We start from the raw sequence: 25,999 nt of genomic DNA on the forward strand, positions 1-25,999 counted from the left end.
CCCCCTCAACCTCCACCCCCTGTCCGTCTGGCTCTGTGACATGCCTGTTGGGCTGTGGCTCTCGCTCAGGAGCTCTCTCCCCGCGTGCCAGCCCCCTCTTTCTCTGTCTCTGTCCGAGTCTCTCTGTATGTCTAGATACATACATGCACATATACGTGTATATTTCCATCGCGCTGCCTCCTCCTCCTCCTCCCGTTCTGTCTGTCGGTCCCTGTCCTGCGGGGACTCTAGTCCCTCTGCCCGCACAAGAACGCAGGATATGGCCAGGCCAAGAAGAAACACCAACGGAGCCATGGATAGGGGGCTCATAGCACCATTTCTCACGGGCGGCTGGCTCGGAGACGCAGCAAGCCGGAGCCGCACGATCCCCAACCTGCCGGCCGCTTCTCTGCCAACCAACCGACCCACCAACCGACCGACACACCAAGCCGGCCAACTGCAATCCGCGCCCCTCTGCAATTTGCAGTCCACCATCCGCGCTTCCTAGCTTGGCCACCGCCGCTGTACGGGTGGCCCATGGCCAAGTGGCAACAGCTGACGGCCAAGCGGTCACAGCTGATGACCGTGCACCACCCGAGGCAGCACCCCTCCACGCGAGGCCCAGGGCCTGGAAACGGCTCTCTGGGACTCTGTCCCCACAGTCCCCGTCTGTCTCTCTCCGCCTCTCTCTTGCTCCGTCTCTGGCCTTCTCTCATCCTCTCTCTCACCTCCCTGGGTCAGGCGAGGTGACGTGTAGCCAGTGAAGGGACCGGAGATCGGGTGGGCCGCTGGTCGCTGACGAGGGGCGAGGGCCCAGACGGAAGGCTGTGTGACGAAGGGTGACGGCAGACTGGAGCCGCTGCACCCTGGTGGCACGGGTGGCTCCCCGTGGCTTTGGGCCAGTCGGTGGGGCCGGCCAGTGCCAGGGCCAGGGTCGCGCGTGCCTAGGGCCGGAGGGGCCTGAGAGGACCCTGCGACGCCCTCGCTTGCCATGAGCGGGGGACCGCAGAGCAGCCAGGCGGGTCTGGGGAGGTGGGGCTGGGGGTGGGGGTGAGCGGGGTTGGGGTGGGGGGGCGGGGTGTAAGCCGTTCGGGGCCCGGGGAGTCCCAGGATGCCAGGGCGCCGAGACTTCTGTCACCGTCAGGGAAGTGACAGAGGCCCGTGGAGCCACGGGTGGCGCGAAGGGGCCTCGCTGCGGGCCAAGAGTAGCCCGCCGCCCAGGCCGGCGGCGTCCGGAGGAGGCGGGGAGCCGGACTGGGGGGGGGGACGCGGTGCTGGCAGAGCCGGCAGCGGGTCGATGCTCGCCACCGGAGCTGCGCATCTGCATGGCGCGCGTTCACGAGGCAGGCCGGGTGCAGGCTCTTGGGGCGCGGGGATCCGTGTCCCAGCGTCTCCGGCCATACCACCCTGAACGCGCCCTATCTCCTCTAATCTGGGGAGTAAGCAGGGAGGGGCCTGGTTAGTACTTGGATGGGAGACCGCCTGGGAATACCGGGTGCTGTAGGCTTTTTGCTCGCCTCTCCTTTTGCGCCGCCGCCCGGGCGTGGCTCCCTCCGAACCCCTGGCGCCCCTTGTCCCTCTGCAGCCGCCCAACCCGCCGAAGGTCCCCCTGACCAGCGGCGTGTCCGCCGCCCGGACGTACAACCTGGCAGTCCGGGTCGCACGCTAGGCTTGTCGGCCCGGGCTCCCCGCCATACCCTCTTCTTAGTCCTCTTCGCTCCCGCAGGCCGTCAGGCCGCACCCGTTCGCTGAGCCGCGGTCGCCGTCGCCGCCAGCACCGCGCTGCCCGCTACTGCCGACAACGCTGCCCTCGCCCCCGCCCCCGCCCCCGTCGCCGCCGCCTTCACCTCGCTCGCGGCCACCGCCGCCATCGCCGCGCTCCCTCCCGCTCCCCGCCCCGCCGCCGCCGCCTCCGCCGCCGCCGCCACCGCCATCACCGCGCTCCCCACCGCCGTGGACGCCAGCTCTGCCCTCGCCGCCGCTGCCGCGGGCTCCTCCCACAACTCCCAAACACAGGGCTGCCTGCTGGCGACCAGCGTTGGGGATGCGTTCGGGGTGGGCCTGGTGGCGGTAGGGGGGCGGGGTGTATTCCGGTCGGGTCACAGGGAGTCCCAGGATGCCAGAGTTCCACGACTTCTGTCACCATCAGGGTAATGGCAGAGTCCCGTGGAGCCACGGATGGCGCGAAGGGGCCTCGCGCGCCAGATTCGTCCGGAGGAGGCGTGGAGCAGGCGGGAGGTGAGGCGCTGGCGGAGCCGGTCAGCAGGGAGATGCTCGCCACCCGAGCGACCCAGCTGCATGGCGCGCGCTCACCAGGCAGGCGGGGAGCAGGCTCTTGGGGCGCCGGGAGCCGGGTCCCAGCGTCTACGGCCATACCACCCTGAACGCGCCCGATCTCGTCTGATCTCGGAAGCTAAGCAGGGTCGGGCCTGGTTAGTACCTGGATGGGAGACCGCCTGGGAATACCGGGTGCTGTAGGCTTTTGCTCGCCTCTCCTTTTGCGCCGCCGCCCCGGCGTGGCTCCCTCCGAACCCCTGGCGCCCCTTGCCCCTCTGCAGCCGCCCAGCCCGCCGAAGGTCCCCCTGGCCAGCGGCGGGTCAGCCGGCCGGCACTACAAACTCGCAGCCTGGGCCGCACGCCAGGCCCGTCGGCCCCGGCTCCCCCCCACACCCTCTTCTCAGTCCTCTTCGCTCCCGCAGGCCGACAGCCCGCAGCCCTTCACCGAGCCGCGGTCGCCGCCGCCGCTGCCGCCATCGCCGCGCTCCCTCCCGCTCCCCGCCCCCGCCGCCCCCAAAGCCCAAGCCCAGGGCTGCCTGCCGGCGCTGGCCTCCACCAGGCTTTCTCCATCCCAGGACGTGCCGGTCCTTCGCACCTCGGCCCGAGCCCAGGGGACGACCATCCCTGTGCCTGCACCTGGGCCCCGAGACACAGGATCGGCGTGTCCTCCGGCAAACGGGATGCCCACCCGCCCCGCCCCACCGGAGGCCTCTGTCTCTGCTGGCCGGCACCTCGCCCCACACCCCCGCGCGCGCGCCCCCTCACGTCTCCCACAAGAGCCAGGAGCCCTCCGTTCCCGCCGGCCGCGGTGGCCCCGACACACAGGGGAAAGAGAGCCGGGACAAACCAGGGGACGGAGGGAGCAGCACCCCAACACCCCGCACGCCCTCGGACTCCAGGAGAGACCACCATGTCGGAGCCTGCCGACGAGACGAACGGTTCCTGAAGTGCGGAGTGAGGATTGAGAAAAAATTGGACAAGAGACAAAGATGGGATCGGGAGGGCGAGCGGTTCTGACTAGACTGCTGCGCCTGCTTGATTTTTCAGCATGCTTTTATACAGACAGAAACAAGAAGGTTACATAAAGCGGCTGAGGCAGCAAGGACAGATTAGTTACGTTTTTCCAAAGTTTGGCCCTGACTGTCTTTAGACCTTTTGATATTGTCCCATTCCCAGGACAGCAGGTGTCTGTTTGTTCTTTATGCTTATCGGAGTTCCCCTCAGCCATCCTCCCAACCTCTGCTTGTAGTTACATTTTCTTAACGCTTGATGCTCCAGCTCCCCACAATTCCCCCTTGTTTAGTTTTTGAGATCGTGCCTGGCTTAGGTGGTCAGTACAGACCTTCTCACTTACCCGTCATTGGATATCCTTCACCAAAGCGATCGACTCCTGTCTTAGGTCGTAAGACATCCACTGATCATTACCCGTCATTGGCTACCGATCTCCTTTGGGGTTAGACAGGGGCAGTGGCTTTTGGTCTATCAGCCATGTGGAGCCTTATTTTGTGAATTTCTCCATCAATATCTGTGACTATCCCCATCACAGCTTTTGTGATGCAGGGGAGGAAACATAGTATCAGGAGGATCACAACAAGCGGAATTACAAGGGGGGCCATAATTCGAAGCATTGAAGAGTATGATGGAAATACATTGTGAAAACTAGAGACAAGTTTGTTGAGAGTATCAGCTATATCGGTGTTTAAAGGAGAGGTCTCTTGCAGTGTCAAGACCTCTTTATGAAACTGGATAAGATCAAGAGTAACATTTTTTCTTACACGGTCTGTGAGACTCATACCTCATAGCAGAAAAAATGTTTAGTCCAATCACCCTTTGTCTGTTAACAGCCGAAGCATGAAGTCCCATGATGTCTTACCTTCTCAGGGTCAAGTCACTCATATTGTAACAGCTCTGTTGAGATAAGTGGAGAGAACTGATCTTCATTGCCCTCATGACTTCTCTCACAATCAGGTGAGAGAGGAAAGCCAGAGACAGCAGTGGCTTTTGCCAGGCAGGGGGAAGGGGAGGAAAGGCTCCTTTTTGGGTCTTCTAAGGCAGCTCATTGGGGGTCCCCACTCGGTTCCGCCTGGCTTAGGTTGTATCTCCCGTGAGATATCTTACCCGTCTTTGGCTGCAAACCATCTTCTGGGGACCAGACAGAGAGACATAAGGTGTAAACACAAGAATGGAACAGAGTCCCAGAAAGGCACAGTCTTACAGACTCTTCTTTCCTTAAGGAAAGACATGGGGGGACAGTCGGCTAGGCTGTTGTGTGACTACATCTCCCCCTTTTTTGTTTTTGAAGCATGAGAAACACAGAACGTGTAGTTGTTTCACTTACAGCCCGTCGGAGGGCTATTTGTCCACATCTGAGGACTATGTAAAATAAACAGAACAATAAACAGAAGAGCAATATCCCCAGCAAAAACCCTCTACCCAAAGTCTTTATCCATTTAACAGGGTCTGAAGTGGACAGTCCTTCTGCGGCTGCGGAAAGTGAGAGCTTTTCCACACCCTAGGGGCGTGGATGGGTATCTCTAGATGTCTTCTCTTCTGTGGGCTGTCGTTCATGGTATGGTTTAACACCGACCAGGAATTCACAAAGGTTTTTCTTCCGGACCTGGAGAAATACAAGCAAAGCCTCTTCCCCGTGTTATCTCGCGGGGAGAAGTAGGATCAGCTTCCCCACGTAACATTTTAAACAAAGGTTGTAATTCACCGGTTGTCAACCGCAACTGAGGTCTAATCCAGTTAATGTCTCCCAGTAGCCTTTGGAAATCATTTGATGTTTTTAAACAATCTCGCCGGATTTGTATTTCTTGAGGCACAACGGCCTGAGGCATTAAGCAATATCCCAGATAAGAGTAAGGAGGCACTTGCTGAATTTTTTCTGGGGCTATAACTAGCCCATAATCGTGGAGCTTTTTTTGTAAATGAGCAAAAGCAGCAAGCAACTTTGGTTCACAAGAGTGGGCAAGAAGTATGTCATCCATGTAGTGGATGATGTAAATATCTGGAAATGTCCTTCGGGTAGGTTTTATTGCAGCTGATACAAATTTTTGACATAGTGTAGGGCTACTAGCCATTCCCTGAGGTAGCACTAGCCAATGCTATCTCTTAAAAGGTTCTTGTAAATTAACGGAAGGAACACTGAAAGCAAATCTGGGGCAGTCATCAGGATTTAAAGGTATAGTATAAAAACAATCTTTGCAGTCCAAAACAATTTTATATGTGTTTTTTGGTATGGCTGCAGGACAGGGCAAGCCTGTCTGTAAGGCTCCCATTAATTTCATGGTTTTATTAACTTTTTGTAAATCTTGTAATAATCTCTATCTACCAGATTTTTTTTTTTTTTTTTTTTTTTAAATAACAAACATGGGAGAATTCCCGGGAGAATTGGAGGGGGCAATGTGTCCCTTTTTAAGTTGCTCCTGTACTAGCAGCTTGGCGGCTTGAATCTCTTTTCTGTTGATAGGGGCCTCGGGCAGTGGATCTAGCCCTGCAACTACACTTGGAGGAGAGCTTAATTGTAACCTAGGCTTCTATTCTGATTGAGATTCTAATAAAGGCCCAGTCTGTTGAGCCTGGACTAATTGCATTTGAACAGAGAGGGAAGTGAGTGCAGCTTGTAATCTTTGCCCCTCTGCTTCCAAGGGGGATCCAGTTTGGGTTGATCATTTTCAGAGTATGTGATTCCCTCGTGTCTAGGATCGATCACATCCCTAACCAAATTCCATAAGGAAAAAGTATCTACTGGTACTTCAGAGGGTCCATGAGCATCATAATATCCCTGTAAACGCTCTCTCACCTTTTCCCAAGTTTCTAAGTTTAAAGTCCCTTCTTCGGGGGAACCAGGGACATATTTGTACTACAAATTCTAAAAATCGAAGCAACTGTGCTTCACTGGTTTTAACTCCTCTAGCTTTTAGCATGCTCCTTAACATGTGAGTAAACAGCCTTTTACTGTGACCCTGTCCCATTTTATTTTACTCCCGACTATGGTATCTCACCGCTTTCACTAACCTTATTCGACGCGTCTCATTTGCAAGCGGAGTCCTTCACTGATTCCCCAGTATTCAGGTCCCTGTTCGGGCGCCACTTGTCGGAGCCTGCCGACGAGACGAACGGTTCCTGAAGTGGGGAGTGAGGATTGAGAAAAAATTGGACAAGAGACAAAGATGGGATCGGGAGGGCGAGCAGTTCTGACTAGACTGCTGCGCCTGCTTGATTTTTCAGCATGCTTTTATACAGACAGAAGCAAGAAGGTTACATAAAGCGGCCGAGGCAGCAAGGACAGATTAGTTACGTTTTTCCAAAGTTTGGCCCTGACTGTCTTTAGACCTTTTGATATTGTCCCATTCCCAGAACAGCAGGTGTCTGTTTGTTCTTTATGCTTATCGGAGTTCCCCTCAGCCATCCTCCCAACCTCTGCTTGTAGTTACATTTTCTTAACGCTTGATGCTCCAGCTCCCCACAATTCCCCCTTGTTTAGTTTTTGAGATCGTGCCTGGCTTAGGTGGTCAGTACAGACCTTCTCACTTACCCGTCATTGGATATCCTTCACCAAAGCGATCGACTCCTGTCTTAGGTCGTAAGACATCCACTGATCATTACCCGTCATTGGCTACCGATCTCCTTTGGGGTTAGACAGGGGCAGTGGCTTTTGGTCTATCAGCCATGTGGAGCCTTATTTTGTGAATTTCTCCATCAATATCTGTGACTATCCCCATCACAGCTTTTGTGATGCAGGGGAGGAAACATAGTATCAGGAGGATCACAACAAGCGGAATTACAAGGGGGGCCATAATTCGAAGCATTGAAGAGTATGATGGAAATACATTGTGAAAACTAGAGACAAGTTTGTTGAGAGTATCAGCTATATCGGTGTTTAAAGGAGAGGTCTCTTGCAGTGTCAAGACCTCTTTATGAAACTGGATAAGATCAAGAGTAACATTTTTTCTTACACGGTCTGTGAGACTCATACCTCATAGCAGAAAAAATGTTTAGTCCAATCACCCTTTGTCTGTTAACAGCCGAAGCATGAAGTCCCATGATGTCTTACCTTCTCAGGGTCAAGTCACTCATATTGTAACAGCTCTGTTGAGATAAGTGGAGAGAACTGATCTTCATTGCCCTCATGACTTCTCTCACAATCAGGTGAGAGAGGAAAGCCAGAGACAGCAGTGGCTTTTGCCAGGCAGGGGGAAGGGGAGGAAAGGCTCCTTTTTGGGTCTTCTAAGGCAGCTCATTGGGGGTCCCCACTCGGTTCCGCCTGGCTTAGGTTGTATCTCCCGTGAGATATCTTACCCGTCTTTGGCTGCAAACCATCTTCTGGGGACCAGACAGAGAGACATAAGGTGTAAACACAAGAATGGAACAGAGTCCCAGAAAGGCACAGTCTTACAGACTCTTCTTTCCTTAAGGAAAGACATGGGGGGACAGTCGGCTAGGCTGTTGTGTGACTACATCTCCCCCTTTTTTGTTTTTGAAGCATGAGAAACACAGAACGTGTAGTTGTTTCACTTACAGCCCGTCGGAGGGCTATTTGTCCACATCTGAGGACTATGTAAAATAAACAGAACAATAAACAGAAGAGCAATATCCCCAGCAAAAACCCTCTACCCAAAGTCTTTATCCATTTAACAGGGTCTGAAGTGGACAGTCCTTCTGCGGCTGCGGAAAGTGAGAGCTTTTCCACACCCTAGGGGCGTGGATGGGTATCTCTAGATGTCTTCTCTTCTGTGGGCTGTCGTTCATGGTATGGTTTAACACCGACCAGGAATTCACAAAGGTTTTTCTTCCGGACCTGGAGAAATACAAGCAAAGCCTCTTCCCCGTGTTATCTCGCGGGGAGAAGTAGGATCAGCTTCCCCACGTAACATTTTAAACAAAGGTTGTAATTCACCGGTTGTCAACCGCAACTGAGGTCTAATCCAGTTAATGTCTCCCAGTAGCCTTTGGAAATCATTTGATGTTTTTAAACAATCTCGCCGGATTTGTATTTCTTGAGGCACAACGGCCTGAGGCATTAAGCAATATCCCAGATAAGAGTAAGGAGGCACTTGCTGAATTTTTTCTGGGGCTATAACTAGCCCATAATCGTGGAGCTTTTTTTGTAAATGAGCAAAAGCAGCAAGCAACTTTGGTTCACAAGAGTGGGCAAGAAGTATGTCATCCATGTAGTGGATGATGTAAATATCTGGAAATGTCCTTCGGGTAGGTTTTATTGCAGCTGATACAAATTTTTGACATAGTGTAGGGCTACTAGCCATTCCCTGAGGTAGCACTAGCCAATGCTATCTCTTAAAAGGTTCTTGTAAATTAACGGAAGGAACACTGAAAGCAAATCTGGGGCAGTCATCAGGATTTAAAGGTATAGTATAAAAACAATCTTTGCAGTCCAAAACAATTTTATATGTGTTTTTTGGTATGGCTGCAGGACAGGGCAAGCCTGTCTGTAAGGCTCCCATTAATTTCATGGTTTTATTAACTTTTTGTAAATCTTGTAATAATCTCTATCTACCAGATTTTTTTTTTTTTTTTTTTTTTAAATAACAAACATGGGAGAATTCCCGGGAGAATTGGAGGGGGCAATGTGTCCCTTTTTAAGTTGCTCCTGTACTAGCAGCTTGGCGGCTTGAATCTCTTTTCTGTTGATAGGGGCCTCGGGCAGTGGATCTAGCCCTGCAACTACACTTGGAGGAGAGCTTAATTGTAACCTAGGCTTCTATTCTGATTGAGATTCTAATAAAGGCCCAGTCTGTTGAGCCTGGACTAATTGCATTTGAACAGAGAGGGAAGTGAGTGCAGCTTGTAATCTTTGCCCCTCTGCTTCCAAGGGGGATCCAGTTTGGGTTGATCATTTTCAGAGTATGTGATTCCCTCGTGTCTAGGATCGATCACATCCCTAACCAAATTCCATAAGGAAAAAGTATCTACTGGTACTTCAGAGGGTCCATGAGCATCATAATATCCCTGTAAACGCTCTCTCACCTTTTCCCAAGTTTCTAAGTTTAAAGTCCCTTCTTCGGGGGAACCAGGGACATATTTGTACTACAAATTCTAAAAATCGAAGCAACTGTGCTTCACTGGTTTTAACTCCTCTAGCTTTTAGCATGCTCCTTAACATGTGAGTAAACAGCCTTTTACTGTGACCCTGTCCCATTTTATTTTACTCCCGACTATGGTATCTCACCGCTTTCACTAACCTTATTCGACGCGTCTCATTTGCAAGCGGAGTCCTTCACTGATTCCCCAGTATTCAGGTCCCTGTTCGGGCGCCACTTGTCGGAGCCTGCCGACGAGACGAACGGTTCCTGAAGTGGGGAGTGAGGATTGAGAAAAAATTGGACAAGAGACAAAGATGGGATCGGGAGGGCGAGCAGTTCTGACTAGACTGCTGCGCCTGCTTGATTTTTCAGCATGCTTTTATACAGACAGAAGCAAGAAGGTTACATAAAGCGGCCGAGGCAGCAAGTACAGATTAGTTACGTTTTTTCCAAAGTTTGGCCCTGACTGACTTTAGACCTTTTGATATTGTCCCATTCCCAGAACAGCAGGTGTCTGTTTGTTCTTTATGCTTATCGGAGTTCCCCTCAGCCATCCTCCCAACCTCTGCTTGTAGCTACATTTTCTTAACCCTTGATGCTCCAGCTCCCCACACCACCACAAGGGGAAGAGCAGGCACGCAGGCACACGACCCTCACAACGAGGGTGCCTAGGGCTGCCACTCTCCTCCCGCGGGCGGGACCCTGGGCGGGGCTCGGAGCCCACCGGCACCGGTGCTCCGGAGACCCTGGCGGCCCGCCCCGGGGGCTTCGAGGGTGACTGCCAAAGCCCGGGCACTGCCTCCTTAGCGGAGCCCAGCCCCGGGCACGACCACACACCGGTGGAGAAGCTGCCACCTCAACACAGCCTCAGTGCGTCCGTCCCAGTCCGTGTCCCAGCCTGTGCGTCCCTCCCCCTCAACCTCCACCCCCTGTCCGTCTGGCTCTGTGACATGCCTGTTGGGCTGTGGCTCTCGCTCAGGAGCTCTCTCCCCGCGTGCCAGCCCCCTCTTTCTCTGTCTCTGTCCGAGTCTCTCTGTATGTCTAGATACATACATGCACATATACGTGTATATTTCCATCGCGCTGCCTCCTCCTCCTCCTCCCGTTCTGTCTGTCGGTCCCTGTCCTGCGGGGACTCTAGTCCCTCTGCCCGCACAAGAACGCAGGATATGGCCAGGCCAAGAAGAAACACCAACGGAGCCATGGATAGGGGGCTCATAGCACCATTTCTCACGGGCGGCTGGCTCGGAGACGCAGCAAGCCGGAGCCGCACGATCCCCAACCTGCCGGCCGCTTCTCTGCCAACCAACCGACCCACCAACCGACCGACACACCAAGCCGGCCAACTGCAATCCGCGCCCCTCTGCAATTTGCAGTCCACCATCCGCGCTTCCTAGCTTGGCCACCGCCGCTGTACGGGTGGCCCATGGCCAACTGGCAACAGCTGACGGCCAAGCGGTCACAGCTGATGACCGTGCACCACCCGAGGCAGCACCCCTCCACGCGAGGCCCAGGGCCTGGAAACGGCTCTCTGGGACTCTGTCCCCACAGTCCCCGTCTGTCTCTCTCCGCCTCTCTCTTGCTCCGTCTCTGGCCTTCTCTCATCCTCTCTCTCACCTCCCTGGGTCAGGCGAGGTGACGTGTAGCCAGTGAAGGGACCGGAGATCGGGTGGGCCGCTGGTCGCTGACGAGGGGCGAGGGCCCAGACGGAAGGCTGTGTGACGAAGGGTGACGGCAGACTGGAGCTGCTGCACCCTGGTGGCACGGGTGGCTCCCCGTGGCTTTGGGCCAGTCGGTGGGGCCGGCCAGTGCCAGGGCCAGGGTCGCGCGTGCCTAGGGCCGGAGGGGCCTGAGAGGACCCTGCGACGCCCTCGCTTGCCATGAGCGGGGGACCGCAGAGCAGCCAGGCGGGTCTGGGGAGGTGGGGCTGGGGGTGGGGGTGAGCGGGGTTGGGGTGGGGGGGCGGGGTGTAAGCCGTTCGGGGCCCGGGGAGTCCCAGGATGCCAGGGCGCCGAGACTTCTGTCACCGTCAGGGAAGTGACAGAGGCCCGTGGAGCCACGGGTGGCGCGAAGGGGCCTCGCTGCGGGCCAAGAGTAGCCCGCCGCCCAGGCCGGCGGCGTCCGGAGGAGGCGGGGAGCCGGACTGGGGGGGGGGACGCGGTGCTGGCAGAGCCGGCAGCGGGTCGATGCTCGCCACCGGAGCTGCGCATCTGCATGGCGCGCGTTCACGAGGCAGGCCGGGTGCAGGCTCTTGGGGCGCGGGGATCCGTGTCCCAGCGTCTCCGGCCATACCACCCTGAACGCGCCCTATCTCCTCTAATCTGGGGAGTAAGCAGGGAGGGGCCTGGTTAGTACTTGGATGGGAGACCGCCTGGGAATACCGGGTGCTGTAGGCTTTTTGCTCGCCTCTCCTTTTGCGCCGCCGCCCGGGCGTGGCTCCCTCCGAACCCCTGGCGCCCCTTGTCCCTCTGCAGCCGCCCAACCCGCCGAAGGTCCCCCTGACCAGCGGCGTGTCCGCCGCCCGGACGTACAACCTGGCAGTCCGGGTCGCACGCTAGGCTTGTCGGCCCGGGCTCCCCGCCATACCCTCTTCTTAGTCCTCTTCGCTCCCGCAGGCCGTCAGGCCGCACCCGTTCGCTGAGCCGCGGTCGCCGTCGCCGCCAGCACCGCGCTGCCCGCTACTGCCGACAACGCTGCCCTCGCCCCCGCCCCCGCCCCCGTCGCCGCCGCCTTCACCTCGCTCGCGGCCACCGCCGCCATCGCCGCGCTCCCTCCCGCTCCCCGCCCCGCCGCCGCCGCCTCCGCCGCCGCCGCCACCGCCATCACCGCGCTCCCCACCGCCGTGGACGCCAGCTCTGCCCTCGCCGCCGCTGCCGCGGGCTCCTCCCACAACTCCCAAACACAGGGCTGCCTGCTGGCGACCAGCGTTGGGGATGCGTTCGGGGTGGGCCTGGTGGCGGTAGGGGGGCGGGGTGTATTCCGGTCGGGTCACAGGGAGTCCCAGGATGCCAGAGTTCCACGACTTCTGTCACCATCAGGGTAATGGCAGAGTCCCGTGGAGCCACGGATGGCGCGAAGGGGCCTCGCGCGCCAGATTCGTCCGGAGGAGGCGTGGAGCAGGCGGGAGGTGAGGCGCTGGCGGAGCCGGTCAGCAGGGAGATGCTCGCCACCCGAGCGACCCAGCTGCATGGCGCGCGCTCACCAGGCAGGCGGGGAGCAGGCTCTTGGGGCGCCGGGAGCCGGGTCCCAGCGTCTACGGCCATACCACCCTGAACGCGCCCGATCTCGTCTGATCTCGGAAGCTAAGCAGGGTCGGGCCTGGTTAGTACCTGGATGGGAGACCGCCTGGGAATACCGGGTGCTGTAGGCTTTTGCTCGCCTCTCCTTTTGCGCCGCCGCCCCGGCGTGGCTCCCTCCGAACCCCTGGCGCCCCTTGCCCCTCTGCAGCCGCCCAGCCCGCCGAAGGTCCCCCTGGCCAGCGGCGGGTCAGCCGGCCGGCACTACAAACTCGCAGCCTGGGCCGCACGCCAGGCCCGTCGGCCCCGGCTCCCCCCCACACCCTCTTCTCAGTCCTCTTCGCTCCCGCAGGCCGACAGCCCGCAGCCCTTCACCGAGCCGCGGTCGCCGCCGCCGCTGCCGCCATCGCCGCGCTCCCTCCCGCTCCCCGCCCCCGCCGCCCCCAAAGCCCAAGCCCAGGGCTGCCTGCCGGCGCTGGCCTCCACCAGACTTTCTCCATCCCAGGACGTGCCGGTCCTTCGCACCTCGGCCCGAGCCCAGGGGACGACCATCCCTGTGCCTGCACCTGGGCCCCGAGACACAGGATCGGCGTGTCCTCCGGCAAACGGGATGCCCACCCGCCCCGCCCCACCGGAGGCCTCTGTCTCTGCTGGCCGGCACCTCGCCCCACACCCCCGCGCGCGCGCCCCCTCACGTCTCCCACAAGAGCCAGGAGCCCTCCGTTCCCGCCGGCCGCGGTGGCCCCGACACACAGGGGAAAGAGAGCCGGGACAAACCAGGGGACGGAGGGAGCAGCACCCCAACACCCCGCACGCCCTCGGACTCCAGGAGAGACCACCATGTCGGAGCCTGCCGACGAGACGAACGGTTCCTGAAGTGCGGAGTGAGGATTGAGAAAAAATTGGACAAGAGACAAAGATGGGATCGGGAGGGCGAGCGGTTCTGACTAGACTGCTGCGCCTGCTTGATTTTTCAGCATGCTTTTATACAGACAGAAACAAGAAGGTTACATAAAGCGGCTGAGGCAGCAAGGACAGATTAGTTACGTTTTTCCAAAGTTTGGCCCTGACTGTCTTTAGACCTTTTGATATTGTCCCATTCCCAGGACAGCAGGTGTCTGTTTGTTCTTTATGCTTATCGGAGTTCCCCTCAGCCATCCTCCCAACCTCTGCTTGTAGTTACATTTTCTTAACGCTTGATGCTCCAGCTCCCCACAATTCCCCCTTGTTTAGTTTTTGAGATCGTGCCTGGCTTAGGTGGTCAGTACAGACCTTCTCACTTACCCGTCATTGGATATCCTTCACCAAAGCGATCGACTCCTGTCTTAGGTCGTAAGACATCCACTGATCATTACCCGTCATTGGCTACCGATCTCCTTTGGGGTTAGACAGGGGCAGTGGCTTTTGGTCTATCAGCCATGTGGAGCCTTATTTTGTGAATTTCTCCATCAATATCTGTGACTATCCCCATCACAGCTTTTGTGATGCAGGGGAGGAAACATAGTATCAGGAGGATCACAACAAGCGGAATTACAAGGGGGGCCATAATTCGAAGCATTGAAGAGTATGATGGAAATACATTGTGAAAACTAGAGACAAGTTTGTTGAGAGTATCAGCTATATCGGTGTTTAAAGGAGAGGTCTCTTGCAGTGTCAAGACCTCTTTATGAAACTGGATAAGATCAAGAGTAACATTTTTTCTTACACGGTCTGTGAGACTCATACCTCATAGCAGAAAAAATGTTTAGTCCAATCACCCTTTGTCTGTTAACAGCCGAAGCATGAAGTCCCATGATGTCTTACCTTCTCAGGGTCAAGTCACTCATATTGTAACAGCTCTGTTGAGATAAGTGGAGAGAACTGATCTTCATTGCCCTCATGACTTCTCTCACAATCAGGTGAGAGAGGAAAGCCAGAGACAGCAGTGGCTTTTGCCAGGCAGGGGGAAGGGGAGGAAAGGCTCCTTTTTGGGTCTTCTAAGGCAGCTCATTGGGGGTCCCCACTCGGTTCCGCCTGGCTTAGGTTGTATCTCCCGTGAGATATCTTACCCGTCTTTGGCTGCAAACCATCTTCTGGGGACCAGACAGAGAGACATAAGGTGTAAACACAAGAATGGAACAGAGTCCCAGAAAGGCACAGTCTTACAGACTCTTCTTTCCTTAAGGAAAGACATGGGGGGACAGTCGGCTAGGCTGTTGTGTGACTACATCTCCCCCTTTTTTGTTTTTGAAGCATGAGAAACACAGAACGTGTAGTTGTTTCACTTACAGCCCGTCGGAGGGCTATTTGTCCACATCTGAGGACTATGTAAAATAAACAGAACAATAAACAGAAGAGCAATATCCCCAGCAAAAACCCTCTACCCAAAGTCTTTATCCATTTAACAGGGTCTGAAGTGGACAGTCCTTCTGCGGCTGCGGAAAGTGAGAGCTTTTCCACACCCTAGGGGCGTGGATGGGTATCTCTAGATGTCTTCTCTTCTGTGGGCTGTCGTTCATGGTATGGTTTAACACCGACCAGGAATTCACAAAGGTTTTTCTTCCGGACCTGGAGAAATACAAGCAAAGCCTCTTCCCCGTGTTATCTCGCGGGGAGAAGTAGGATCAGCTTCCCCACGTAACATTTTAAACAAAGGTTGTAATTCACCGGTTGTCAACCGCAACTGAGGTCTAATCCAGTTAATGTCTCCCAGTAGCCTTTGGAAATCATTTGATGTTTTTAAACAATCTCGCCGGATTTGTATTTCTTGAGGCACAACGGCCTGAGGCATTAAGCAATATCCCAGATAAGAGTAAGGAGGCACTTGCTGAATTTTTTCTGGGGCTATAACTAGCCCATAATCGTGGAGCTTTTTTTGTAAATGAGCAAAAGCAGCAAGCAACTTTGGTTCACAAGAGTGGGCAAGAAGTATGTCATCCATGTAGTGGATGATGTAAATATCTGGAAATGTCCTTCGGGTAGGTTTTATTGCAGCTGATACAAATTTTTGACATAGTGTAGGGCTACTAGCCATTCCCTGAGGTAGCACTAGCCAATGCTATCTCTTAAAAGGTTCTTGTAAATTAACGGAAGGAACACTGAAAGCAAATCTGGGGCAGTCATCAGGATTTAAAGGTATAGTATAAAAACAATCTTTGCAGTCCAAAACAATTTTATATGTGTTTTTTGGTATGGCTGCAGGACAGGGCAAGCCTGTCTGTAAGGCTCCCATTAATTTCATGGTTTTATTAACTTTTTGTAAATCTTGTAATAATCTCTATCTACCAGATTTTTTTTTTTTTTTTTTTTTTTAAATAACAAACATGGGAGAATTCCCGGGAGAATTGGAGGGGGCAATGTGTCCCTTTTTAAGTTGCTCCTGTACTAGCAGCTTGGCGGCTTGAATCTCTTTTCTGTTGATAGGGGCCTCGGGCAGTGGATCTAGCCCTGCAACTACACTTGGAGGAGAGCTTAATTGTAACCTAGGCTTCTATTCTGATTGAGATTCTAATAAAGGCCCAGTCTGTTGAGCCTGGACTAATTGCATTTGAACAGAGAGGGAAGTGAGTGCAGCTTGTAATCTTTGCCCCTCTGCTTCCAAGGGGGATCCAGTTTGGGTTGATCATTTTCAGAGTATGTGATTCCCTCGTGTCTAGGATCGATCACATCCCTAACCAAATTCCATAAGGAAAAAGTATCTACTGGTACTTCAGAGGGTCCATGAGCATCATAATATCCCTGTAAACGCTCTCTCACCTTTTCCCAAGTTTCTAAGTTTAAAGTCCCTTCTTCGGGGGAACCAGGGACATATTTGTACTACAAATTCTAAAAATCGAAGCAACTGTGCTTCACTGGTTTTAACTCCTCTAGCTTTTAGCATGCTCCTTAACATGTGAGTAAACAGCCTTTTACTGTGACCCTGTCCCATTTTATTTTACTCCCGACTATGGTATCTCACCGCTTTCACTAACCTTATTCGACGCGTCTCATTTGCAAGCGGAGTCCTTCACTGATTCCCCAGTATTCAGGTCCCTGTTCGGGCGCCACTTGTCGGAGCCTGCCGACGAGACGAACGGTTCCTGAAGTGGGGAGTGAGGATTGAGAAAAAATTGGACAAGAGACAAAGATGGGATCGGGAGGGCGAGCAGTTCTGACTAGACTGCTGCGCCTGCTTGATTTTTCAGCATGCTTTTATACAGACAGAAGCAAGAAGGTTACATAAAGCGGCCGAGGCAGCAAGTACAGATTAGTTACGTTTTTTCCAAAGTTTGGCCCTGACTGACTTTAGACCTTTTGATATTGTCCCATTCCCAGAACAGCAGGTGTCTGTTTGTTCTTTATGCTTATCGGAGTTCCCCTCAGCCATCCTCCCAACCTCTGCTTGTAGCTACATTTTCTTAACCCTTGATGCTCCAGCTCCCCACACCACCACAAGGGGAAGAGCAGGCACGCAGGCACACGACCCTCACAACGAGGGTGCCTAGGGCTGCCACTCTCCTCCCGCGGGCGGGACCCTGGGCGGGGCTCGGAGCCCACCGGCACCGGTGCTCCGGAGACCCTGGCGGCCCGCCCCGGGGGCTTCGAGGGTGACTGCCAAAGCCCGGGCACTGCCTCCTTAGCGGAGCCCAGCCCCGGGCACGACCACACACCGGTGGAGAAGCTGCCACCTCAACACAGCCTCAGTGCGTCCGTCCCAGTCCGTGTCCCAGCCTGTGCGTCCCTCCCCCTCAACCTCCACCCCCTGTCCGTCTGGCTCTGTGACATGCCTGTTGGGCTGTGGCTCTCGCTCAGGAGCTCTCTCCCCGCGTGCCAGCCCCCTCTTTCTCTGTCTCTGTCCGAGTCTCTCTGTATGTCTAGATACATACATGCACATATACGTGTATATTTCCATCGCGCTGCCTCCTCCTCCTCCTCCCGTTCTGTCTGTCGGTCCCTGTCCTGCGGGGACTCTAGTCCCTCTGCCCGCACAAGAACGCAGGATATGGCCAGGCCAAGAAGAAACACCAACGGAGCCATGGATAGGGGGCTCATAGCACCATTTCTCACGGGCGGCTGGCTCGGAGACGCAGCAAGCCGGAGCCGCACGATCCCCAACCTGCCGGCCGCTTCTCTGCCAACCAACCGACCCACCAACCGACCGACACACCAAGCCGGCCAACTGCAATCCGCGCCCCTCTGCAATTTGCAGTCCACCATCCGCGCTTCCTTGCTTGGCCACCGCAGCTGTACGGGTGGCCCATGGCCAAGTGGCAACAGCTGACGGCCAAGCGGTCACAGCTGATGACCGTGCACCACCCGAGGCAGCACCCCTCCACGCGAGGCCCAGGGCCTGGAAACGGCTCTCTGGGACTCTGTCCCCACAGTCCCCGTCTGTCTCTCTCCGCCTCTCTCTTGCTCCGTCTCTGGCCTTCTCTCATCCTCTCTCTCACCTCCCTGGGTCAGGCGAGGTGACGTGTAGCCAGTGAAGGGACCGGAGATCGGGTGGGCCGCTGGTCGCTGACGAGGGGCGAGGGCCCAGACGGAAGGCTGTGTGACGAAGGGTGACGGCAGACTGGAGCCGCTGCACCCTGGTGGCACGGGTGGCTCCCCGTGGCTTTGGGCCAGTCGGTGGGGCCGGCCAGTGCCAGGGCCAGGGTCGTGCGTGCCTAGGGCCGGAGGGGCCTGAGAGGACCCTGCGACGCCCTCGCTTGCCATGAGCGGGGGACCGCAGAGCAGCCAGGCGGGTCTGGGGAGGTGGGGCTGGGGGTGGGGGTGAGCGGGGTTGGGGTGGGGGGGCGGGGTGTAAGCCGTTCGGGGCCCGGGGAGTCCCAGGATGCCAGGGCGCCGAGACTTCTGTCACCGTCAGGGAAGTGACAGAGGCCCGTGGAGCCACGGGTGGCGCGAAGGGGCCTCGCTGCGGGCCAAGAGTAGCCCGCCGCCCAGGCCGGCGGCGTCCGGAGGAGGCGGGGAGCCGGACTGGGGGGGGGACGCGGTGCTGGCAGAGCCGGCAGCGGGTCGATGCTCGCCACCGGAGCTGCGCATCTGCATGGCGCGCGTTCACGAGGCAGGCCGGGTGCAGGCTCTTGGGGCGCGGGGTTCCGTGTCCCAGCGTCTCCGGCCATACCACCCTGAACGCGCCCTATCTCCTCTAATCTGGGGAGTAAGCAGGGAGGGGCCTGGTTAGTACTTGGATGGGAGACCGCCTGGGAATACCGGGTGCTGTAGGCTTTTTGCTCGCCTCTCCTTTTGCGCCGCCGTCCCGGCGTGGCTCCCTCCGAACCCCTGGCGCCCCTTGTCCCTCTGCAGCCGCCCAGCCCGCCGAAGGTCCCCCTGACCAGCGGCGTGTCCGCCGCCCGGACGTACAACCTGGCAGTCCGGGTCGCACGCTAGGCTTGTCGGCCCGGGCTCCCCCCCATACCCTCTTCTTAGTCCTCTTCGCTCCCGCAGGCCGTCAGGCCGCACCCGTTCGCTGAGCCGCGGTCGCCGTCGCCGCCAGCACCGCGCTGCCCGCTACTGCCGCCAGCGCTGACCTCGCCCCCGCCCCCGCCCCCGTCGCCGCCGCCTTCACCTCGCTCGCGGCCACCGCCGCCATCGCCGCGCTGCCTCCCGCTCCCCGCCCCGCCGCCGCCGCCGCCGCCGCTGCGCCGCCGCCGCCGCCGCCACCGCCATCACCGCGCTCCCCACCGCAGTGGACGCCAGCTCTGCCCTCGCCGCCGCTGCCGCGGGCTCCTCCCACAACTCCCAAACACAGGGCTGCCTGCTGGCGACCAGCGTTGGGGATGCGTTCGGGGTGGGCCTGGTGGCGGTAGGGGGGCGGGGTGTATTCCGGTCGGGTCCCAGGGAGTCCCAGAATGCCAGAGTTCCACGACTTCTGTCACCATCAGGGTAATGGCAGAGTCCCGTGGAGCCACGGATGGCGCGAAGGGGCCTCGCGCGCCAGATTCGTCCGGAGGAGGCGGGGAGCAGGCGGGAGGTGAAGCGCTAGCGGAGCCGGTCAGCAGGGAGATGCTCGCCACCCGAGCGACCCAGCTGCATGGCGTGCGCTCACGAGGCAGGCCGGGAGCAGGCTCTTGGGGCGCCGGGAGCCGGGTCCCAGCGTCTACGGCCATACCACCCTGAACGCGCCCGATCTCGTCTGATCTCGGAAGCTAAGCAGGGTCGGGCCTGGTTAGTACCTGGATGGGAGACCGCCTGGGAATACCGGGTGCTGTAGGCTTTTGCTCGCCTCTCCTTTTGCGCCGCCGCCCCGGCGTGGCTCCCTCCGAACACCTGGCGCCCCTTGCCCCTCTGCAGCCGCCCAGCCCGCCGAAGGTCCCCCTGGCCAGCGGCGGGTCAGCCTCCCGGCACTACAAGCTCGCAGCCCGGGCCGCACGCCAGGCCCGTCGGCCCCGGCTCCCCCCCACACCCTCTTCTCCGTCCTCTTCGCTCCCGCAGGCCGACAGCCCGCAGCCCTTCACCGAGCCGCGGTCGCCGCCGCCGCTGCCGCCATCGCCGCGCTCCCTCCCGCTCCCCGCCCCCGCCGCCCCCAAAGCCCAAGCCCAGGGCTGCCTGCCGGCGCTGGCCTCCACCAGGCTTTCTCCATCCCAGGACGTGCCGGTCCTTCGCACCTCGGCCCGAGCCCAGGGGACGACCATCCCTGTGCCTGCACCTGGGCCCCGAGACACAGGATCGGCGTGTCCTCCGGCAAACGGGATGCCCACCCGCCCCGCCCCACCGGAGGCCTCTGTCTCTGCTGGCCGGCACCTCGCCCCACACCCCCGCGCGCGCGCCCCCTCACGTCTCCCACAAGAGCCAGGAGCCCTCCGTTCCCGCCGGCCGCGGTGGCCCCGACACACAGGGGAAAGAGAGCCGGGACAAACCAGGGGACGGAGGGAGCAGCACCCCAACACCCCGCACGCCCTCGGACTCCAGGAGAGACCACCATGTCGGAGCCTGCCGACGAGACGAACGGTTCCTGAAGTGCGGAGTGAGGATTGAGAAAAAATTGGACAAGAGACAAAGATGGGATCGGGAGGGCGAGCGGTTCTGACTAGACTGCTGCGCCTGCTTGATTTTTCAGCATGCTTTTATACAGACAGAAACAAGAAGGTTACATAAAGCGGCTGAGGCAGCAAGGACAGATTAGTTACGTTTTTCCAAAGTTTGGCCCTGACTGTCTTTAGACCTTTTGATATTGTCCCATTCCCAGAACAGCAGGTGTCTGTTTGTTCTTTATGCTTATCGGAGTTCCCCTCAGCCATCCTCCCAACCTCTGCTTGTAGTTACATTTTCTTAACGCTTGATGCTCCAGCTCCCCACAATTCCCCCTTGTTTAGTTTTTGAGATCGTGCCTGGCTTAGGTGGTCAGTACAGACCTTCTCACTTACCCGTCATTGGATATCCTTCACCAAAGCGATCGACTCCTGTCTTAGGTCGTAAGACATCCACTGATCATTACCCGTCATTGGCTACCGATCTCCTTTGGGGTTAGACAGGGGCAGTGGCTTTTGGTCTATCAGCCATGTGGAGCCTTATTTTGTGAATTTCTCCATCAATATCTGTGACTATCCCCATCACAGCTTTTGTGATGCAGGGGAGGAAACATAGTATCAGGAGGATCACAACAAGCGGAATTACAAGGGGGGCCATAATTCGAAGCATTGAAGAGTATGATGGAAATACATTGTGAAAACTAGAGACAAGTTTGTTGAGAGTATCAGCTATATCGGTGTTTAAAGGAGAGGTCTCTTGCAGTGTCAAGACCTCTTTATGAAACTGGATAAGATCAAGAGTAACATTTTTTCTTACACGGTCTGTGAGACTCATACCTCATAGCAGAAAAAATGTTTATTCCAATCACCCTTTGTCTGTTAACAGCCGAAGCATGAAGTCCCATGATGTCTTACCTTCTCAGGGTCAAGTCACTCATATTGTAACAGCTCTGTTGAGATAAGTGGAGAGAACTGATCTTCATTGCCCTCATGACTTCTCTCACAATCAGGTGAGAGAGGAAAGCCAGAGACAGCAGTGGCTTTTGCCAGGCAGGGGGAAGGGGAGGAAAGGCTCCTTTTTGGGTCTTCTAAGGCAGCTCATTGGGGGTCCCCACTCGGTTCCGCCTGGCTTAGGTTGTATCTCCCGTGAGATATCTTACCCGTCTTTGGCTGCAAACCATCTTCTGGGGACCAGACAGAGAGACATAAGGTGTAAACACAAGAATGGAACAGAGTCCCAGAAAGGCACAGTCTTACAGACTCTTCTTTCCTTAAGGAAAGACATGGGGGGACAGTCGGCTAGGCTGTTGTGTGACTACATCTCCCCCTTTTTTGTTTTTGAAGCATGAGAAACACAGAACGTGTAGTTGTTTCACTTACAGCCCGTCGGAGGGCTATTTGTCCACATCTGAGGACTATGTAAAATAAACAGAACAATAAACAGAAGAGCAATATCCCCAGCAAAAACCCTCTACCCAAAGTCTTTATCCATTTAACAGGGTCTGAAGTGGACAGTCCTTCTGCGGCTGCGGAAAGTGAGAGCTTTTCCACACCCTAGGGGCGTGGATGGGTATCTCTAGATGTCTTCTCTTCTGTGGGCTGTCGTTCATGGTATGGTTTAACACCGACCAGGAATTCACAAAGGTTTTTCTTCCGGACCTGGAGAAATACAAGCAAAGCCTCTTCCCCGTGTTATCTCGCGGGGAGAAGTAGGATCAGCTTCCCCACGTAACATTTTAAACAAAGGTTGTAATTCACCGGTTGTCAACCGCAACTGAGGTCTAATCCAGTTAATGTCTCCCAGTAGCCTTTGGAAATCATTTGATGTTTTTAAACAATCTCGCCGGATTTGTATTTCTTGAGGCACAACGGCCTGAGGCATTAAGCAATATCCCAGATAAGAGTAAGGAGGCACTTGCTGAATTTTTTCTGGGGCTATAACTAGCCCATAATCGTGGAGCTTTTTTTGTAAATGAGCAAAAGCAGCAAGCAACTTTGGTTCACAAGAGTGGGCAAGAAGTATGTCATCCATGTAGTGGATGATGTAAATATCTGGAAATGTCCTTCGGGTAGGTTTTATTGCAGCTGATACAAATTTTTGACATAGTGTAGGGCTACTAGCCATTCCCTGAGGTAGCACTAGCCAATGCTATCTCTTAAAAGGTTCTTGTAAATTAACGGAAGGAACACTGAAAGCAAATCTGGGGCAGTCATCAGGATTTAAAGGTATAGTATAAAAACAATCTTTGCAGTCCAAAACAATTTTATATGTGTTTTTTGGTATGGCTGCAGGACAGGGCAAGCCTGTCTGTAAGGCTCCCATTAATTTCATGGTTTTATTAACTTTTTGTAAATCTTGTAATAATCTCTATCTACCAGATTTTTTTTTTTTTTTTTTTTTTTTTAAATAACAAACATGGGAGAATTCCCGGGAGAATTGGAGGGGGCAATGTGTCCCTTTTTAAGTTGCTCCTGTACTAGCAGCTTGGCGGCTTGAATCTCTTTTCTGTTGATAGGGGCCTCGGGCAGTGGATCTAGCCCTGCAACTACACTTGGAGGAGAGCTTAATTGTAACCTAGGCTTCTATTCTGATTGAGATTCTAATAAAGGCCCAGTCTGTTGAGCCTGGACTAATTGCATTTGAACAGAGAGGGAAGTGAGTGCAGCTTGTAATCTTTGCCCCTCTGCTTCCAAGGGGGATCCAGTTTGGGTTGATCATTTTCAGAGTATGTGATTCCCTCGTGTCTAGGATCGATCACATCCCTAACCAAATTCCATAAGGAAAAAGTATCTACTGGTACTTCAGAGGGTCCATGAGCATCATAATATCCCTGTAAACGCTCTCTCACCTTTTCCCAAGTTTCTAAGTTTAAAGTCCCTTCTTCGGGGGAACCAGGGACATATTTGTACTACAAATTCTAAAAATCGAAGCAACTGTGCTTCACTGGTTTTAACTCCTCTAGCTTTTAGCATGCTCCTTAACATGTGAGTAAACAGCCTTTTACTGTGACCCTGTCCCATTTTATTTTACTCCCGACTATGGTATCTCACCGCTTTCACTAACCTTATTCGACGCGTCTCATTTGCAAGCGGAGTCCTTCACTGATTCCCCAGTATTCAGGTCCCTGTTCGGGCGCCACTTGTCGGAGCCTGCCGACGAGACGAACGGTTCCTGAAGTGGGGAGTGAGGATTGAGAAAAAATTGGACAAGAGACAAAGATGGGATCGGGAGGGCGAGCAGTTCTGACTAGACTGCTGCGCCTGCTTGATTTTTCAGCATGCTTTTATACAGACAGAAGCAAGAAGGTTACATAAAGCGGCCGAGGCAGCAAGTACAGATTAGTTACGTTTTTTCCAAAGTTTGGCCCTGACTGACTTTAGACCTTTTGATATTGTCCCATTCCCAGAACAGCAGGTGTCTGTTTGTTCTTTATGCTTATCGGAGTTCCCCTCAGCCATCCTCCCAACCTCTGCTTGTAGCTACATTTTCTTAACCCTTGATGCTCCAGCTCCCCACACCACCACAAGGGGAAGAGCAGGCACGCAGGCACACGACCCTCACAACGAGGGTGCCTAGGGCTGCCACTCTCCTCCCGCGGGCGGGACCCTGGGCGGGGCTCGGAGCCCACCGGCACCGGTGCTCCGGAGACCCTGGCGGCCCGCCCCGGGGGCTTCGAGGGTGACTGCCAAAGCCCGGGCACTGCCTCCTTAGCGGAGCCCAGCCCCGGGCACGACCACACACCGGTGGAGAAGCTGCCACCTCAACACAGCCTCAGTGCGTCCGTCCCAGTCCGTGTCCCAGCCTGTGCGTCCCTCCCCCTCAACCTCCACCCCCTGTCCGTCTGGCTCTGTGACATGCCTGTTGGGCTGTGGCTCTCGCTCAGGAGCTCTCTCCCCGCGTGCCAGCCCCCTCTTTCTCTGTCTCTGTCCGAGTCTCTCTGTATGTCTAGATACATACATGCACATATACGTGTATATTTCCATCGCGCTGCCTCCTCCTCCTCCTCCCGTTCTGTCTGTCGGTCCCTGTCCTGCGGGGACTCTAGTCCCTCTGCCCGCACAAGAACGCAGGATATGGCCAGGCCAAGAAGAAACACCAACGGAGCCATGGATAGGGGGCTCATAGCACCATTTCTCACGGGCGGCTGGCTCGGAGACGCAGCAAGCCGGAGCCGCACGATCCCCAACCTGCCGGCCGCTTCTCTGCCAACCAACCGACCCACCAACCGACCGACACACCAAGCCGGCCAACTGCAATCCGCGCCCCTCTGCAATTTGCAGTCCACCATCCGCGCTTCCTAGCTTGGCCACCGCCGCTGTACGGGTGGCCCATGGCCAACTGGCAACAGCTGACGGCCAAGCGGTCACAGCTGATGACCGTGCACCACCCGAGGCAGCACCCCTCCACGCGAGGCCCAGGGCCTGGAAACGGCTCTCTGGGACTCTGTCCCCACAGTCCCCGTCTGTCTCTCTCCGCCTCTCTCTTGCTCCGTCTCTGGCCTTCTCTCATCCTCTCTCTCACCTCCCTGGGTCAGGCGAGGTGACGTGTAGCCAGTGAAGGGACCGGAGATCGGGTGGGCCGCTGGTCGCTGACGAGGGGCGAGGGCCCAGACGGAAGGCTGTGTGACGAAGGGTGACGGCAGACTGGAGCTGCTGCACCCTGGTGGCACGGGTGGCTCCCCGTGGCTTTGGGCCAGTCGGTGGGGCCGGCCAGTGCCAGGGCCAGGGTCGCGCGTGCCTAGGGCCGGAGGGGCCTGAGAGGACCCTGCGACGCCCTCGCTTGCCATGAGCGGGGGACCGCAGAGCAGCCAGGCGGGTCTGGGGAGGTGGGGCTGGGGGTGGGGGTGAGCGGGGTTGGGGTGGGGGGGCGGGGTGTAAGCCGTTCGGGGCCCGGGGAGTCCCAGGATGCCAGGGCGCCGAGACTTCTGTCACCGTCAGGGAAGTGACAGAGGCCCGTGGAGCCACGGGTGGCGCGAAGGGGCCTCGCTGCGGGCCAAGAGTAGCCCGCCGCCCAGGCCGGCGGCGTCCGGAGGAGGCGGGGAGCCGGACTGGGGGGGGGGACGCGGTGCTGGCAGAGCCGGCAGCGGGTCGATGCTCGCCACCGGAGCTGCGCATCTGCATGGCGCGCGTTCACGAGGCAGGCCGGGTGCAGGCTCTTGGGGCGCGGGGATCCGTGTCCCAGCGTCTCCGGCCATACCACCCTGAACGCGCCCTATCTCCTCTAATCTGGGGAGTAAGCAGGGAGGGGCCTGGTTAGTACTTGGATGGGAGACCGCCTGGGAATACCGGGTGCTGTAGGCTTTTTGCTCGCCTCTCCTTTTGCGCCGCCGCCCGGGCGTGGCTCCCTCCGAACCCCTGGCGCCCCTTGTCCCTCTGCAGCCGCCCAACCCGCCGAAGGTCCCCCTGACCAGCGGCGTGTCCGCCGCCCGGACGTACAACCTGGCAGTCCGGGTCGCACGCTAGGCTTGTCGGCCCGGGCTCCCCGCCATACCCTCTTCTTAGTCCTCTTCGCTCCCGCAGGCCGTCAGGCCGC

At 56.6% G+C, this 25,999-nt stretch overlaps 3 non-coding genes and 4 pseudogenes across 3 annotated transcripts; all 7 read left to right on the plus strand.

Annotated features, from left to right (window-relative positions):
- Positions 1 to 1,368: 1,368 nt before the first annotated feature.
- On the plus strand, positions 1,369 to 1,486 carry LOC148757685 (5S ribosomal RNA; annotated as a pseudogene).
- An 855-nt stretch (positions 1,487 to 2,341) lies between these two features.
- On the plus strand, positions 2,342 to 2,460 carry LOC148757686 (5S ribosomal RNA). The gene has a single exon (XR_016021823.1). It is a non-coding gene; the product is annotated as a 5S ribosomal RNA (ribosomal RNA).
- A 9,120-nt stretch (positions 2,461 to 11,580) lies between these two features.
- Positions 11,581 to 11,698, plus strand: LOC148757687 (5S ribosomal RNA; annotated as a pseudogene).
- Positions 11,699 to 12,553: 855 nt separating this feature from the next.
- On the plus strand, positions 12,554 to 12,672 carry LOC141568732 (5S ribosomal RNA). The gene has a single exon (XR_012491952.2). It is a non-coding gene; the product is annotated as a 5S ribosomal RNA (ribosomal RNA).
- A 5,934-nt stretch (positions 12,673 to 18,606) lies between these two features.
- On the plus strand, positions 18,607 to 18,724 carry LOC148757688 (5S ribosomal RNA; annotated as a pseudogene).
- An 869-nt stretch (positions 18,725 to 19,593) lies between these two features.
- On the plus strand, positions 19,594 to 19,712 carry LOC141568735 (5S ribosomal RNA). The gene has a single exon (XR_016021824.1). It is a non-coding gene; the product is annotated as a 5S ribosomal RNA (ribosomal RNA).
- Positions 19,713 to 25,649: 5,937 nt separating this feature from the next.
- Positions 25,650 to 25,767, plus strand: LOC148757689 (5S ribosomal RNA; annotated as a pseudogene).
- Positions 25,768 to 25,999: the final 232 nt, after the last annotated feature.

Source organism: Rhinolophus sinicus, chromosome 7 (assembly GCF_057876585.1).
Source record: "Rhinolophus sinicus isolate RSI-liver-muscle chromosome 7, RSI-T2T, whole genome shotgun sequence".
Taxonomy (NCBI): domain Eukaryota; kingdom Metazoa; phylum Chordata; class Mammalia; order Chiroptera; family Rhinolophidae; genus Rhinolophus; species Rhinolophus sinicus.